Source organism: Monodelphis domestica, chromosome 4 (assembly GCF_027887165.1).
Source record: "Monodelphis domestica isolate mMonDom1 chromosome 4, mMonDom1.pri, whole genome shotgun sequence".
Classification (NCBI taxonomy): Eukaryota; Metazoa; Chordata; class Mammalia; order Didelphimorphia; family Didelphidae; genus Monodelphis; species Monodelphis domestica.
In genome coordinates this window covers 238,662,078-238,678,483 of record NC_077230.1, presented here as the reverse complement: position 1 = coordinate 238,678,483, position 16,406 = coordinate 238,662,078, and the positions used below count along the sequence as shown (strand labels likewise).

General features: G+C 37.4%; 1 protein-coding gene across 1 annotated transcript in view; it reads left to right on the top strand.

The window, feature by feature from the left end:
- Positions 1–5,584: 5,584 nt before the first annotated feature.
- Positions 5,585–16,406, top strand: part of ZBTB16 (zinc finger and BTB domain containing 16) — a 274,688-nt gene continuing 263,866 nt past the window's right edge. Inside the window, exon 1 of the mRNA XM_056794365.1 lies at positions 5,585–5,794. The gene's annotated coding sequence lies outside the window, so the exon portion shown is untranslated. The remainder of the gene's footprint in view (positions 5,795–16,406) is intronic.

The following is a 16,406-nucleotide window of genomic DNA, read 5'->3' as shown; positions in this document are numbered from 1 at the left end:
CAGGAATTTTAATTAATTCCAAGAGATTTATTTACAATTTATTTACAAAATACAGAAAGAGTGAAGTAGGAAATCAGAGAGAGGATAGGGTAAGCTATCTAGCCTAAGCTCTAAGTATTTTGCTCCCACTCCTGGCTCAACTCAGGCATGGGAGTTTAGTCCTTAGTCTGAGAGGCTTTTGAGCCAAGGACCTGGAGATGCAAGGAGCCTCTCTCAAAAGGATAGGTCTCTCCTGAGGCTCATTTCTTCAGAAAATCCAGGAAAGGAGTCAGCTCTTTTCACTCACCAATGTCAGTCCAAAAGGAGAGATTTAAGAACAGTTTCACCAGGAAAGGTATCAGGTCCAGTCAGCAGATTCTTCACCAGCCTCCAACTCGAACTCAGAACTCCAGAAGAAGACAAAGTTCTTTCCAAAGATCTCTTGGAAGATCTCTGAAGATCCCCCCACAGGAAGTTGTAACTCCCTTTTAAAGACACTTTCTTTTGCATCACTTCCTGTGCCTTCCTCCACTTTTTATGTGAACAAATCAGTCTAAAACTTTGCTTAGGACTGCCCAGGGGGCAATCAGTTTGATTCTGATTTGTCACCCACTGTTGCACAAGTAGGTCACAGACCTCTTCCACTTAATGATTAAGTGGGATGTTTACACTTTTGGTGATTAAATCTAAAAATGGGCAGGGGAGTTAATTTCATTTTCACAATCAGGGGAGAGATTTAATTTAATCTTCACGATAGACACAGACAGACATATAGATAAATAGACATAGATCTGAAGATAGATAAATAGACAGACAGATAGACACAGACAGACAGATAGATTGACAGATAAATAGACAGATAGACATACTGATAGACAAACATAGACAGGTAGATTGAAAGACAAACATAGATAGACAGACAGGCAGGCAGATAGACATACAAATAGACAAATAGAAAAAAGAAGACAGAAATAGATTGACAGACATATATAGATAGGCAGATAAACAGACAGACAGATAGACATGAAGAAATAGTAAAGAAGATAGAGATAGACATATGTAGATAGATAGACAGATAGACACCTACCGAGGGACAGATTAATAGATAGATCAACTGATTGGATATATAAATAGATGACCAACATAGAAACAGAGATAGATGATTGATATTTAAGTACATTAATGATAAATAGATGATAGGTAGTTAAGTGACAGAAATAGATAAGAGATAGAGATAGATAGGTAAGTAGGTAGGTAGATAATTTATTAAACATTTACTATGTTCCAGAGTTATTGTGCTAAACTTTAGGGATAAAAATATAAGCAAGAGTTTACATTCTAATGAGGATGGGTTTGTTAGAAGGGGAGATAGCACATAAGAGGAAGCTGGAAAGGATACACTCATGGCAGCATGGGGGCCGGACGACTAGGAAGTGAGATGGAATTCTGAATCTGGGCAAGAAAAGACTTGGAGATCAGTGCCCAGAATGGTTCCAGGAAGGAAGTTCAATGATCATCTAATCCAAACCCCTCATTTTACAGATTAAGAAACTGAGGCAGACAGAGATGAAGTCATTAAAATCCAAGGTCAAAGAGCTAATAAATGTCTTAAGTAATACTCAAAAATAGGTAACTGTAATTGGAACATGAATCCCCTCTTTGCATTGTGTGAAATTCTGGGTTCTTAGAAGAATTAAGTGAAAGTGTTTTACTGAGATCATATTAGTCCTATTGGCTTATATCTTCACTGAACTGTCTGGGTTTTTTGGCGATTCTGAGTTCCATCTTTCCCTTACCCAGACCCAAAAACACATAGAAGAACTAATTGAACATGTCTGTAGGAACTGCTATTTCAAAGTTTCCTCATGGGCACCAGGATCTTCTATTGGAAGTCCAGCTAGACTTTTAACCCAAAGTTTTCTCCATAAAGTTAGCATTAGATGAAAATAAGGCGGAGAAATCATAAGTGAAGGAGAGAGAAAGAGAAGGTAGGGAAGACAGTCAACAATAACAAGGAGGCAGGAAATTAAGCTAAGAGGTGAGGAGAACAATGATTGGAATATTAGAAACAACTAGCTGGTAACACATCCCGAAATCCTTTATGACTACTAGCAGGGGAGGACCGATGCCAAAGGACATCGTCTAAAAATAGGTCTTTTGCTGATGGGGAGGTCACAGGGCTGTTCAGGGAGACTGATTTTATTTCATGACCACCAGCCCAGACCTACTGTTCCAGGAAAATATAAACAAGACAGTTCAAAGGCTGGGTTCACACTTAGCTGTGCTATAAAGTTTGCACTGTCCAAACTGAGTCTCCCGGAAGTAAATTTCTCCTTTTGTGTGAGAATTTAGCGAGGTAACCTGGGGAGGCCCAGGCCAGCTGGGCTGTCAGGATCCTGAGCTGTGTCTCACTATAAACTCTTAGATGCCGATGTCCAGCCCTTGTTTATTAGCCTTGGTTAACCCGTATCTCACCAGAGCCCCAAATAGGGATGTCATTTGTGAGGAGCAGCTAAAGGGGAAGGGGGCTCCCAGATGCTTGCATTCTCACAGAGAAAGAGTTTTACAATCTACAAAATATTTTAATACTAACAGTAATTGCTGACATTTATATACATATGTATATATGTGTGAATATATGTATATATAGCATGTATATATGTGTGTGTTTATATATTATATAATTATATATTATTATAATTACATATCATTTACTATCTAATTATATATTATAATTATGATATTTTCTATAATTATATATTTCTATATATTTATATGTATTTAAAGGCCATACAATGGATACAGTAGTGCCAAGCCTGTAGTCAGGAAAAGCTGAGGTCAAATCTGGCAGAAGATGTTTATTAGCTAGTGTGACCTTGGACAAGTCACTGAATCTCTGTCTGCCTCAGTTTCCTCAACCTTAAAATGGGGAAAATAAAATGTCTATCTCTCAGGAATATTGGGAGGATAAAGATCATGCTTGTAAAGCCCTTTGTAAGCTTTATAGCTCTATGTAAATGCTAGATATTTTTATTAGGAAAGTACGTAAAACACTTTATATACATCAACTCATTTAAGGCTCCCATCAATCCTGTGAATTAGGTACTTCAGACATGATAATCCCCATTTTTCAGATGAGGGAACTGAAGCTCAGCAAAGTTAAATGAGTTGCCTGTGGTCACATAGCTATAGAAATAAGACTTACTATAGAAGTATGTGTGTGTGTATTTTATATGCATGCATATAGTTATATATGTGGTTTATTTAGATATTGTTATATAGAGTTATAAGATATACATATATAATTATTGTGTTAGAAGCATATGTCTAGGTTTGTATATGTAGCTAATATATAGCTATCTATATAGTTTATAGTTATTGTTACAGAGACGTGTATTTGTGTTTATGTGTATATATAGTTACATAGAGTTAACAGTTATACATATAGTTTATGTATGTAGTTATGGTGTTATTTAAAGTTAACATATATAGTTATATACATTTATAGTGTTACATCATACATACACATGAAGTTATTCTTTTTATTGCTATAGAAGCATAGTCTGGACCCATGTCTTCCTGACTCCAAATCCATTACTCTATGCAAACTTGCCAAGATACATTATGGGGATATTTCCCATCCCATCCATAAACCACCAAATGACCCAACTATCTTTCCATCTGCCATTCCCATTCCCTAGCAAATAGATAGGCAGCCCTGTCCCAGCCACTAAGGTTACCAACTTCTCCTCCTTCTACTTTCTTGGTCACAAATTGATCAAGAAAATCTAGGCTTTGAAACACGTTACTGGTTACTGTACTGGCTGACAAAGAGTGGTGTTAGACCTTGATCTATATCACTTTTTCTGTCTAAGAAGGGGAAAGGACAATGATCCTGTCAAAAGCTTCAATACTCCATTAATCCCAGTATCTGCCTGTTTCTACAGCACTTGATTTGCTTTTCTTGGGGGAAGGACAGTAGATAAGATATAATAAATCATAATCATTTCATCTTCTCTTTCAGTGGTACATTCTTGGTGACAAGGCTTATGGCAAAGCATGGTATGGAGAAAGAATGCTGGATTTGAAATCAGACTTAGTTTTGACCCTTAATGAGTCAGGCAAGTTACTTATTCTCTAAGTGCCTTGGTTTCTTCTTTTGAAAAAAAAAAAACCTCTCTGTCTTAGAATCTCTCTCTCTCTCTCTCTCTCTCTCTCTCTCTCTCTCTCTCTCTCTCTCTCTCTCTCTCTCTCTCTCTCTTTCTCTCTCTCTCTCTCCCTCCCCCTTTAAAAAAAAAACCCAAAACAACCTTATTTTTTGTTTTAGAATTCATGGTAAGTGTTGATTCCAATGCAGAAGAATGATAAGGGCTAGACAAATGAGGTTAAGTGACTTGCCCACACAGCTAGGAAGTGTTCAAGGTCACATTTGAACCCTGAACTTCCTGTATCCAGGCCAAGAATTCTATCCACTGAGCCCTCTAGTTTCTTCTAAAAGTCTCTTTTAACTGTGAGATTTCATAAATTTTTATAATAATAATATTTATAAAGGCATTTAAGGTTTACAAAGGCCTTTCCCTAGAAAATGCTATGAAATAAGTAGTGCAATTATTATCAAAACTTTAAAGATGATGAAACTGAGATGGGTGGCTAGGTGACTCAGTGGATAGAGTGCCAGACCTAGTGGGAGGTCCTAGGTTCAAATCTGACCTCACACTTCCTAGTTGTGTGACCCTAGGTAAGTCATTTAACCCCAACTGCTTCTCCCTTACCATTCTTCTACCTTGGAACTAATACTTAGTATGGATTCTAAGGCAGAAAGTGAGGGCTTTTTTTAAAAGAGAGAGAGAAAGGAGAGAGAGAGAGAGAGAGAGAGAGAGAGAGAGAGAGAGAGAGAGAGAGAGAGAGAGAGAGAGAGAGAGAGAGAGAGAGACTTTTGGATGTTACTGATCAATCAAGGTAAAAAAGGAAGCAATCCCTCTCCTCAAGGAGCTTACAATCTATCAGGATAAAATCCAATTTGTACCTTCTAGGAATTCTACTTCCAAGTAGATATCAACCTTCACTTGAAGACCTCTAGTGTTGAGTCAGCCCATCTGACTTTTGGACAGTCCTGCATGTCAGAACCTCATCAGAGGATTATTATCCAAGTGGTCAGTTATAATAGTGAAAAACAGAACAAAACCAAACTGCTTTCATTTTTGAATGTTCATCTTCTAACCAAGAGGCTCTTACCCACAAGGGAGGAGCCATATTATGATGATGGTACCCAACACTGCTTCTCTTTACAGAAATATCCAAAAAGTCTAATGCCCGTGGGAATGACAATGAAAAAGAATGTTTTAATGTTGACCATGTGCTAAGCACTGTGCTAAACTCTGGGAATACAGACAAGAGAAGCTAGATAATCCCTACCCTCAAGGAGCCTACGCTCTACTGGGAAAGGACAAACACAAGGGGTAGTGGTAGCCAGAGTGGGGTGTTTTGGTCTGAGGAGTCACAGGGATGGGAGTGGAGCCATTAGGCAAATGATGACACGACCTTTCCAGAAATAGTACTGCTGATGTGATGACTGTTCCCAGAGCTATAGGAAGAAAGTGAGAGAATAGAAGCCTGGAATGAAGATAGCTGAAGAGGAGGGCACTGTGTCCGGACTTAGTTCAACACAGAGCATTCTCCCCAATCAAGATTGCAGGGGTCCCACAGAGCAGGAGCTGGAGTCCGTGTCAAGGCAGAGAAGATGGTAGAGCTCATCTAGACTTGGAGGATTTGATACTGGATTCTGGAAGACTCAGTCAGTAGAACACAAATTCTGGTAGGTCTAGAAAGGCTTTAAATGTGGTCAGGTAGATTCTATCTATGCCAAGGACCAGCCTAAGTCAATGTCTAAGAAGCTTAATACCAAGTTGGCTACATTTAATAAATGTTTTGACCATAGCATTTTACAAAGACTGAAGGGTTAGAACCTATTTCAGGTTAAGAGTCTAAATATTTGGATTATTGATATACTGGGGGAAGGAAGGTACTATAGAGAAATGTATAAGCTACTCCCTACATGACAGGTCCTGAGACAGATATCCATATATGTCTCTCAACTGCAAAGCCATTATTTGAGTCTTTTCCTTAGGTTCCAATGATATAAAGCTGTTGGTGTAAAAATGATCTCACAGGATCATAAATTTCCTGCAAGAGGAGAATTCAGGCAATGTGAAAACAAATAATATTAATAATTTTTAAAAGTTGATTGTGGCTAAATTAACTTAAAGCCAAATGGGTGATGAGCATCTAGTAAGGTTCTTCAATAGCCCAGAATTAGAAAATAAGGAGCTGTCCTCTCAGAAAATGGCTAAACAAATAATGTATACAAGCATAATGAAATATTATGGTTTTGGAGAAAACTGGGATATCTCTATGAAATGAAGCAGAGAGAAGTGATCAGAACTGAGAGAATAATTTATTTGACAACATTATGGCAAACACAGCAGCTTGGAAAGACTTTGAACTCTGATCAGTGTGAAGATAAACCATTGGACCAGATAAATGTTGATGAAAGATGCTACTCATCTTAAGTCAGAGAAAGAAAGAGAATGACCTTAAAATACACAAATATTTGGAGGCATGATGAATGTGGAAAATTTGTTTAATCGGGCTGTACATGTTTGTGATGGGAGAGACAGTGTAAATGCTTGTAAAAATACATTTGAAAAACCTTAGACTAGGCTTTGGACAACAGGCATACAGACTAACTATCTGGCCCATCCTCAATCTTCTGCAGCTTGGGAGGGTATGCCAGAGCTTGCTTTCTGTGGGCATAGCCTCAGTCAGAACTCAAATGCCAGACTCTCCACCCCCTCTGCCAATCCTCCCCAGTGAAAGGGAATAAATCTCGAGCAGGATTTAGGAAAGAAGTTTATAGTCACACCTATCTATATGTGTACCTAGTAACTTACTTAACAAATAAATATAAAACCTTATCAACCTACAAACTTCTTGACCAGCCCACTTTGCTCTGAGATAGAATGAGGGAAATTAGCTGAGCATCTTCACTACTCACCTGGGAAAATTGTTGCTTGCCCTAAGTAAATAGCTGCTGGCTGAGTTATGGGCTATCACCTTTCCTACAACCCCAGTGCCCCCTCACTACTTCCCATCAGGCCTGACTGAGAATAAGGGTTTATGGAAGAATGATGCTTGGTTCCTTCAGTTGAGTTCCTTTGCTGCTGCAAAAATCTGGTCTTTGAAAATTGATGTGGCCAAAAATGATCCCAAAGGATCAAACTGGTTGGTGATCAAGGCAGGTACCAGGGTGGGGCTAAGATCTCACTCAAAGACAATGCAGACACAAGTGGGACAATCTACTGATCTCCAAACACTCCTCTGAGATGATTCATTTGCCAGTCATGGCCACCAGCTGATGAAATTCCCAAGCATTATGAACACCTTTTTTGTTTCTGGTTTTTGTTATTGTTGTTGTTGTTTTATCAAGGCAGAGTATACACCTTAAGGAACTGTTTCTCTCAATGGCTGCTTAACATGGTTGTCATTCACAAAATTCCTTCTGCCCACTATTTATGAAAGATGGGAAGGAAAAGTAGAAATTGAAGGAAATGTGGCCCATATGTGCCTGCCCCAGGCTACTCACCTGACATAATAAACCCGCTAGATTCCCAAGCCTAAGTCAGTCCCAAAGAAAAGTGAGAGCCTGCCTCATTCTACCAAGTTCTAAGCATGATTTGGAATGCTTATCAGTCTGCCAACTTTGTCCAGTATATATCTCATCACACTGATAAGGCAAAAAATGAACATTGTTGCCAAGATCCTTGAGATGGATCATGTAGATGCTAGATTCAAGGGAATGGAGTTCCATTTGTACTTAATTTCTTACTCTACTGCCACCTGATTTCTTTTGGGTGAAATTACTTAAATATCCACCATAATTTCTATCTTGCTTCTAGTACTGACAATTCAAGTGAACTTTGTAAGAATCTATGCATGATAGAAGAATTCATTCATAAATAATATGATGAAAAATATAATAGGTACAATAATATTGCATTTAATTAAGTGCCAATTTTAAAAATTGGGCTAAGAGAGGAGCAACTCACAAGCTTCAATACTCATTTTGAGTCTAACTAAACCCTCTTTCTTCCTTAACAAGTCTAGTTTATTACTTTTACCATTATTTCTCTGTTAGTCCTATAGATCCAATTGCAGGTCACCACCTTAAAGGCCATGCCCTTCATAACATAACATCCTATCTTTTCTGTTTTCTTATACCTCACACTCCCCTCTTTCCCTCTACAAGTTCTATGACACAATGATATTGGGCTGCTTGCTGTTCTTAGAACAAAACACTGCCTCTCTATACAATGGACATTTTCACTGGTTGTTCCCCATGCTAGGAATTCTCTTCTTCCTCATCTCTAATTCCCGGCTTCCCTGGATTTTTTCAAGTTCCAGATAAAACCCTTCAAAAGGAAGCCTTTCCTGAACCCCCATCTATAGTTTATACATAATTGTGTTCATGTTCCCTCCTCCATCAGGTTGTGAACTCCTTGAGAACAGGGACTGTCTTTTGCCTTTCTGAGTATCTTTAGCACTTAGCACAGTGCCTGGCACATAGTAAGAATGTAATCAGTGTTTATTGATTGACTCCATATCCTGCTCCTTCTCAATTTCATCTATGCACCATTCTGGGATGATAGCACTTGTGCTACTCTATTAGAGTTGGAGAGTTTTTTGTGTTTCTTTTGAGGACCCAATGAGATAATGTAAGTAAAAGTGTTATAAAAATGTAAGCTGTTATCACAAATAAATACAAATGATGCTGAGATTGATGTTATATTTTTCCTTCAGAAATTTGGCAGATAAGTGTGTAGAGAGAACCTAAGCCTGGGAGGAAATGCAAAACAAGCTGCCTACGCACAATAAGAACTGCTAGCCATGCCAATTAGAGATTAATCAACAAGGACAAAGCTTTCTCCTCCTTTTTAAAAAAAATAAAATATATTTATTAAGTACTAACTGTGTACAAGGCACTTCAGTTAAGTATTTAAGATACAAAGACTGATAAAAACAATCCCTGCCCTCCTAACACTGTGTCCACCTAATACTTTGTTCTGAGACATCAGAACGGGCCCTAAAGATCCAGAGCTCCAAACTTCAAAGATCCAAGGGAGGCTAACTCTAGGACAGAAAAGGGTACATGAAAATTCAGGATATTCAAGAAGAAACCAAGTCAGGTCAACTAAACATTGCCAAAGCGCCTCAGAGGACAGAGCTTGCTCCTGGCACAAAACCTTAATTCAGGAACTAATGCTGAAGAGAGAGTAAATCAAAGAAAACATTATTATAAAAAGTTATTCCAAATCTAGAAATCCCCCCAGAGGAAGATGAATTAATTCCACTGCAACTGTAAATAGAGACTCAAAGGGAAAAATTATTTTCCTTAAGGATTCTATGAATAACTAGAGCAAATAAAGAGATAAGTAATGAAGTAAAACTGAAGAAAAGAATTGGATGGAGACTAAATAGCTCAGAAGAGAAATTTGTAAACCTTACCCAAGAAATGGACTCCCTAAAAACTAGAGTAAATCAAATAAAAATCAATGACTCTACAACATGGTAAAGCATATTAGAGTCAAATCAGGACTGGGAAAATAGAAGACAATGCAAGGTATCTGATATAAAAAACAAACCTGGAAAACAAGTCAAGGGGAAATAATTTAAGAATCACTGGGCTCCCTGAAAAACCATGATTAAAAAAGCCTGGATAGTATATTTCAAGAATACTATCAAGTAAGGGGCAGCTGGGTGGCTCAGTGGATTGAGAGCCAGGCCTAGGTTCAAATATGACCTCAGACACTTCCCAGCCAACACACAGTATTGACTCCAAGATGGAAGGTAAGGGTTTAAAAAAAAAAAAGAAACCACAAATAAAAACTTCTCAGAGCTACTTGAATCAGAGGGCAAAGCTGATAGAATCTGCTGAACCCTAGCTGAAAAAAAAAATTCCTCAAAGTGTCTCAGGATTGTCATAGCCAAAACCCACAACTTCTACATCAAAGAAAAAATACTGCAAGGATTAAGAAAGCAGTTCAAGTACCAAAATTCAATAGTCAGGATCACATAAGATCTATTAACTTATATTAAAAAAGAGAGGAGATCTTGGAATACAATATTTAAAAAGGCAGAAGAGATATGCTTACAATAAAAGAAATGGCATGCCTTGAAAAGCTGAGTATAATCCTATAGGAGAAAAGACGTCTTTAATTTAGAAGGCTTTGTAGTATTTCTGATGAAAAGTTCATAGCTGGGTAAGAACTATACAAAATACAAAATTTCTAGAGAAATCCCAAAGGTAAAATTTTTTGAATGATTGGAAAGAAACATAATATGATGAAATGCTAACATTCTTATAGAGAGAGAAACAAGTTTTCCCTAAAAACCCTAATATCTTCAAAGGGTATTGAATGAGTTAAATAAGAAAAATAGAAGTGTTAGGGTATATTGGTTCTGTTCTAAGAGTTTTAAGGAGGAAAGAGAAGGGAAGATTAAAAAATGTGTTATTTCTCATAATTGGGGTGAGGAGAAAAGTATATAAAATGGAGGAAGGGATGAGGGAGTAATTTTATCAGATGAACTTCATTCTTGTCTAAAATGGACAAAAGAGGTTTGCTGGCATATGCACAAATGCTTGTGTCCACACATACCTACATACACATAGAGTCTGGTGTAGAAAAATACTATACTCAATAGGGAGAAAATACAGGGATGAGTGGAGTAGGTTCAGAAAGAAGATAATACTGAGAATAATCACAAATAAAACAAACTTCCTGATCCTGAAGAAGGGACTAAAAGGAATGAAAAAAAGAAAAACAAAGAACTAGAATCTAAGAGAGTGTTTAAGGCAGCCTCATAATCAAGTGGAGGAATATCTGAACAAATTATGTAATATAAATATAATAGAATATTATTGTCCTATAGAAAGTTGTAAAAGACACTATTCAGAGAATACTGGGTATTATGAACTTATGCAGAATAAAGTGAGCAACCCTGTAAAGAAAACAATTTTTTGAAACCAACCTTCTCTCCAGAGGACCTTCAATTAAGTATGTTACCTACTTCTAACACAAAGATATTGGACACAAGGTACAGAGATAAACATTTTTGGGCATAAGCACTATGTGGATTCATTTTGCTTGCATATGTTGATTTATTATTAGAGATCTTTTCCTTTTCCTTTTCCTTTTTTTTTTAAGAAGAAAGAATGGGGAAGATGGAGTTAATAATAATGATGTAAAAAAAAGAGGGTCACTTATTTTTTTTAATGAATAGAAGAGAACAGAAAGAAGGTCAGAAGGAAACATAGACAAGTAAAGTTCAGTTTTGAAAGTGATACAGAATGTATTGTATTCTTTTTAAAAAGTAAATGGTATAAAGTAGAGATTCACAGTTTCATAAGGAATTCTTTTTTTGTTGTTCTTTTATGTATGTGGAAATGTTCCTTATTTGAGTATTAATGTATAGGATTTTTTTAAATTAAGAAAATCTATTGTAATAGTCCAAGTAAGAGGTGATAAAAGCCTTAAATAGGGTAGTATCATTGTGAATGGAGAGAGTAGGGTATATAAGAGATGCTGTGAAGATAGAAATGGCAAGATTTGGCCAAGGATTTGGATATGTGGGATGAGTAAGAATGAGAAGCTAAGAATTACATCTAGCCTGAGGACTTGGTGACTAGGAAGATGGTGGTATGCTCAATAGAAATATGTCAATAAATATTAAGTGCTTACAATATGAAAGATCTCTGTCCTAAGCATTTGAAATTCAAAGAAAGAAAAAAATACAGTCTCTGACCTCAAGGAATTCACATTCTAATGAAGACAACATATACAAAATTGGACATATAATACACACACACACACACACATATATAGTGTAAATGGAAAGCAATCTCAGAGGGAAGGTACTAGAAAGAGGTCTTGGGAAAGGCCTCTTAAAGAAAGTAGGATTTGAGGAAGGATGCAGAATGCTAGGAGGAAGAAAGGAGGAAGAACAGCAATCCAAGAATAGGGTTTAGTGAGTGAAAAGACATGGAGTAGGGAAATAAGGAAGTCTTTAACAGAGAAAGATAATGAATTTTTCTTTGCATTTGTTGATTTTGAGCTTTTTCTAGGACATCTACGCAGATTAAAGTTTTACGTGTGTGTGTGTGTGTGTGTGTGTGTGTGTGTGTGTGTGTGTGAGTGAATAGAGATATAGATAGATCTGGGAATCATCTACAAAGAGATAATAATTGAACCCATGAGAGTTGGTGAGATTATTAAGAGAGACAATATAGAATGAAAAGAGAAGAGGCTACTTAAAGAATCCTAGAGATTCAACCAAAAAGCTAATTGAAATAATCAACAACTTTAGCAAAGTTGCAGGATACAAAATAAACCCACATAAATCATCAGCTTTTCTATATATCTCCAACACAGCTCAGCAGCAAGAACTAGAAAGAGAAATCCCATTCAAAATCACCTTAGACAAAATAAAATACCTAGGAATCTATCTCCCAAGACAAACACAGGAACTATATGAACACAACTACAAAACACTCGCCACACAACTAAAACTAGACTTTAACAAATGGAAAAACATTAACTGCTCATGGATAGGACGAGCCAATATAATAAAAATGACCATCCTACCCAAACTTATTTATCTATTTAGTGCCATACCCATGGAACTCCCAAAAAATTTCTTTACTGATTTAGAAAAAACCATAACAAAGTTCATTTGGAAGAACAAAAGATCAAGGAAATAATGAAAAAAAACACATATGATGGGGGCCTTGCAGTCCCTGACCTAAAACTATATTACAAAGCAGCAGTCATCAAAACAATTTGGTACTGGCTAAGAAACAGAAAGGAAGATCAGTGGAATAGACTGGGGGAAAGCGACCTCAGCAAGACAGTATACGATAAACCCAAAGATCCCAGCTTTTGGGACAAAAATCCACTATTCGATAAAAACTGCTGGGAAAATTGGAAGACAGTGTGGGAGAGACTAGGAATAGATCAACACCTCACACCCTACACCAAGATAAATTCAAAATGGGTGAGTGACTTAAACATAAAGAAGGAAACCATAAGTAAATTGGGTAAACACAGAATAGTATACATGTCAGACCTTTGGGAGGGGAAAGGCTTTAAAACCAAGCAAGATATAGAAAGAATCACAAAATGTAAAATAAATAATTTTGACTACATCAAACTAAAAAGCTTTTGTACAAACAAAACCAATATAACTAAAATCAGAAGGGAAACAACAAATTGGGAAAAAATCTTCATAGAAACCTCTGACAAAGGTTTAATTACTCATATTTATAATGAACTAAATCAATTGTACAAAAAATCAAGCCATTCTCCAATTGATAAATGGGCAAGGGAAATGGATAGGCAGTTCTCAGATAAAGAAATCAAAACTATTAACAAGCACATGAAGAAGTGTTCTACATCTCTTATAATCAGAGAGATGCAAATCAAAACAACTCTGAGGTATCACCTCACACCTAGCAGATTGGCTAACATAACAGCAAAGGAAAGTAATGAATGCTGGAGGGGATGTGGCAAAGTAGGGACATTAATTCATTGCTGGTGGAGTTGTGAATTGATCCAACCATTCTGGAGGGCAATTTGGAACTATGCCCAAAGGTCGACAAAAGAATATCTACCCTTTGACCCAGCCATAGCACTGCTGGGTCTGTACCCCAAAGAGACAATGGACACAAAGACTTGTACAAAAATATTCATAGCTGCGCTCTTTGTGATGGCCCAAAACTGGAAAACGAGGGGATGCCCATCAATTGGGGAATGGCTGAACAAACTGTGGTATATGTTGGTGATGGAGTACTATTGTGCTAAAAGGAATAATAAAGTGGAGAAGTTCCATGGAGACTGGAACAACCTCCAGGAAGTGATGCAGAGCGAGAGGAGCAGAACCAGGAGAACATTGTACACAGAGACTAATACACTGTGGTATAATCGAACGTAATGGACTTCTCCATTAGTGGCGGTGTAATGTCCCTGAACAACTTGCAGGGATCCAGGAGAAAAAAACACCATTCATAAGCAAAGGATAAACTATGGGAGTGGAAACACCGAGAAAAAGCAACTGCCTGAATACAGAGGTTGAGGGGACATGACAGAGGATAGACTCTAAATGAACACTCTAATGCAAATACTATCAACAAAGCAATGGGTTCAAATCAAGAAAACATCTAATGCCCAGTGGACTTACGTGTCGGCTATGGGGGGTGGGGGGGAGGAAAAGAAAATGATCTATGTCTTTAACGAATAATGCTTGGAAATGATCAAATAAAATATATTTAAAAAAAAAAGTCACGGTGAAAATGTTAATAATTCCGATTAAACTGAAAAAAAAAAAGAGAAGAGGGTTCAGGACAGAATCTTGGGGAACATCTAAAGTTAGAGGGCATGACATGGGAACCAGCAAAAGAGACTGAGATGATGCAGCGACACAGACAGGAGGAGAAATAGAAGAAAGGAATGTTGCAAAACCCCAAAGAAAAGAAATTAGGGAAGAGTTATCAGCACTGTGAAAAGCTACTGGGACATCAAGAAGGATGAAGACTAAAAAAGGTTATTAAACTTGGATATTAAAATGTCAGTGGTAACTTTGTACAAACCAGTTTCAGGAGAACGATGAGGTCAGAAATTAGATTCTAGAGGGTTTAAGAATATTGTCAAAGGAGAGGAAGTTTTTTTTTTAAGCACAAAGAAGAGTAGAAATATAGAGCAATAGCTGTCAGGCATGGTAGGATAAAATGCATTTTAAATATAGTATAAATGTGAGCATTTTTTGGACAATGGGAAAGAAGCCAGAAGTAATAGTATAGATTGAAGATAAGAGTAGGAATGATAGTAGGGGTAAACTTTGGAAGAAGACGGCACAGAATGAGAACCAGGGAACATGTTTCAGAAGTATGGTCTAGGCAACAAGAAGATTCCTCTCTTCATATGAGACAAGAGTGAAGGAGAAGATAATGGGAGAGGATGTCTGAGAGATGTGTGATGAGGAAAGGAGAAGGGAGAGTTTTTAGAAAATGGTCTCAATTTCTTCTGTGAAATATGAAGCAAGATCCTCAGCTGCAAGGATGGTCAATAGGAGGCATGAGCAAAACCAAGAAGGTGTGGAACTTCCATTGTGGAGAGTGAGAAATAGTGACTTGATTAGTGGGGAAAGTACATGCTCTGAGATCACTATCCCAACTCCCACTTGAACTGATGAGTCAGGTGCCCAGAACTCAACCACTTTGTCTCTTCAGTGTTCTAGGGAATAGATCTAAGGGTTTGGGGCATTTTTTTTCTGGTTTTATATAACTCATACTTTCAAATGAGTGTGTTTCTCTTGGAAATTATCAATTATACTTAGCCATTTATCTTTTAGAAAGGGGCATTTAGTAAAGTGGTATGTAAGAACATCTGGTTCTAAATATCACCTCCCACCACCACCAAAAGACTACCTTGGATCTTCCATCGGGCTCATCCAATGACTCATTAGAGTCTGGAATGCCTCTGATTGATTTGATTTGACCTAAATGCATTTAGACTCACTTATGGCATCAGAGAATAGCATTTTAATCACTTATTCTGAGTGGAATGAAGGTGATTTGATTTACTCAATTGGTTCTACCCTTATAAAAATGAATGACTTGTGGAAGTGAGAGCTCAGATGAGATCAGATGAAATAAAATTTGTAATGGACCCAGTCAGCAGTTTCATGATATCCTCTAGCTACATTCAGCAACAAGGGGCAAGCAATGAAGGCAATGGATGGTGGGAAAAATCTAGGAGGGCAGTTTTAGTGAGTTAGGATTGAGGCAAAGCAGGTAAGGGATGGAGAAAGGAGGATAGTGTCATGTTGAGTCAGTTCACCATGAGGTTGAGATAGGGAAGGGAAGAGAGTGTAGCCAGTGTAGGTAGGATGATGAGTAAGGAAGGCTGGAGGAAATGGAGGTTACAGTGAGGACCAAGAGTAAGGTTAGTGGTTGTAAAGCACAGAGAAAGATGGAATGATAAAAGATTATAATCATATAAATTACTTTCAGAGGTTTTTTTTTAACAGAAATAGAACATTTGTGGGTGATGGCAAAATCAAAGCTATAATACTTTTCAATATGTAGATCAGGTAGTTACTGTTATTTAGTAATTTTTCAGTCCTGTCCAACTCTTCATGACCCCTTTTGGGGTTTTCTTAGCAAAGATACTGGAATGGTTTGCCATTTCCTTCTGCAGATCAAGTTACAGATGAGGAAACTGAGGTAAATGGGGTTAAGTAACTTGTCCAAGGTTACACAGTTAGTAGATGCCTAAGACCAGATTTGACCTCATGAAGATGAGTCTTCCTGACTCCAG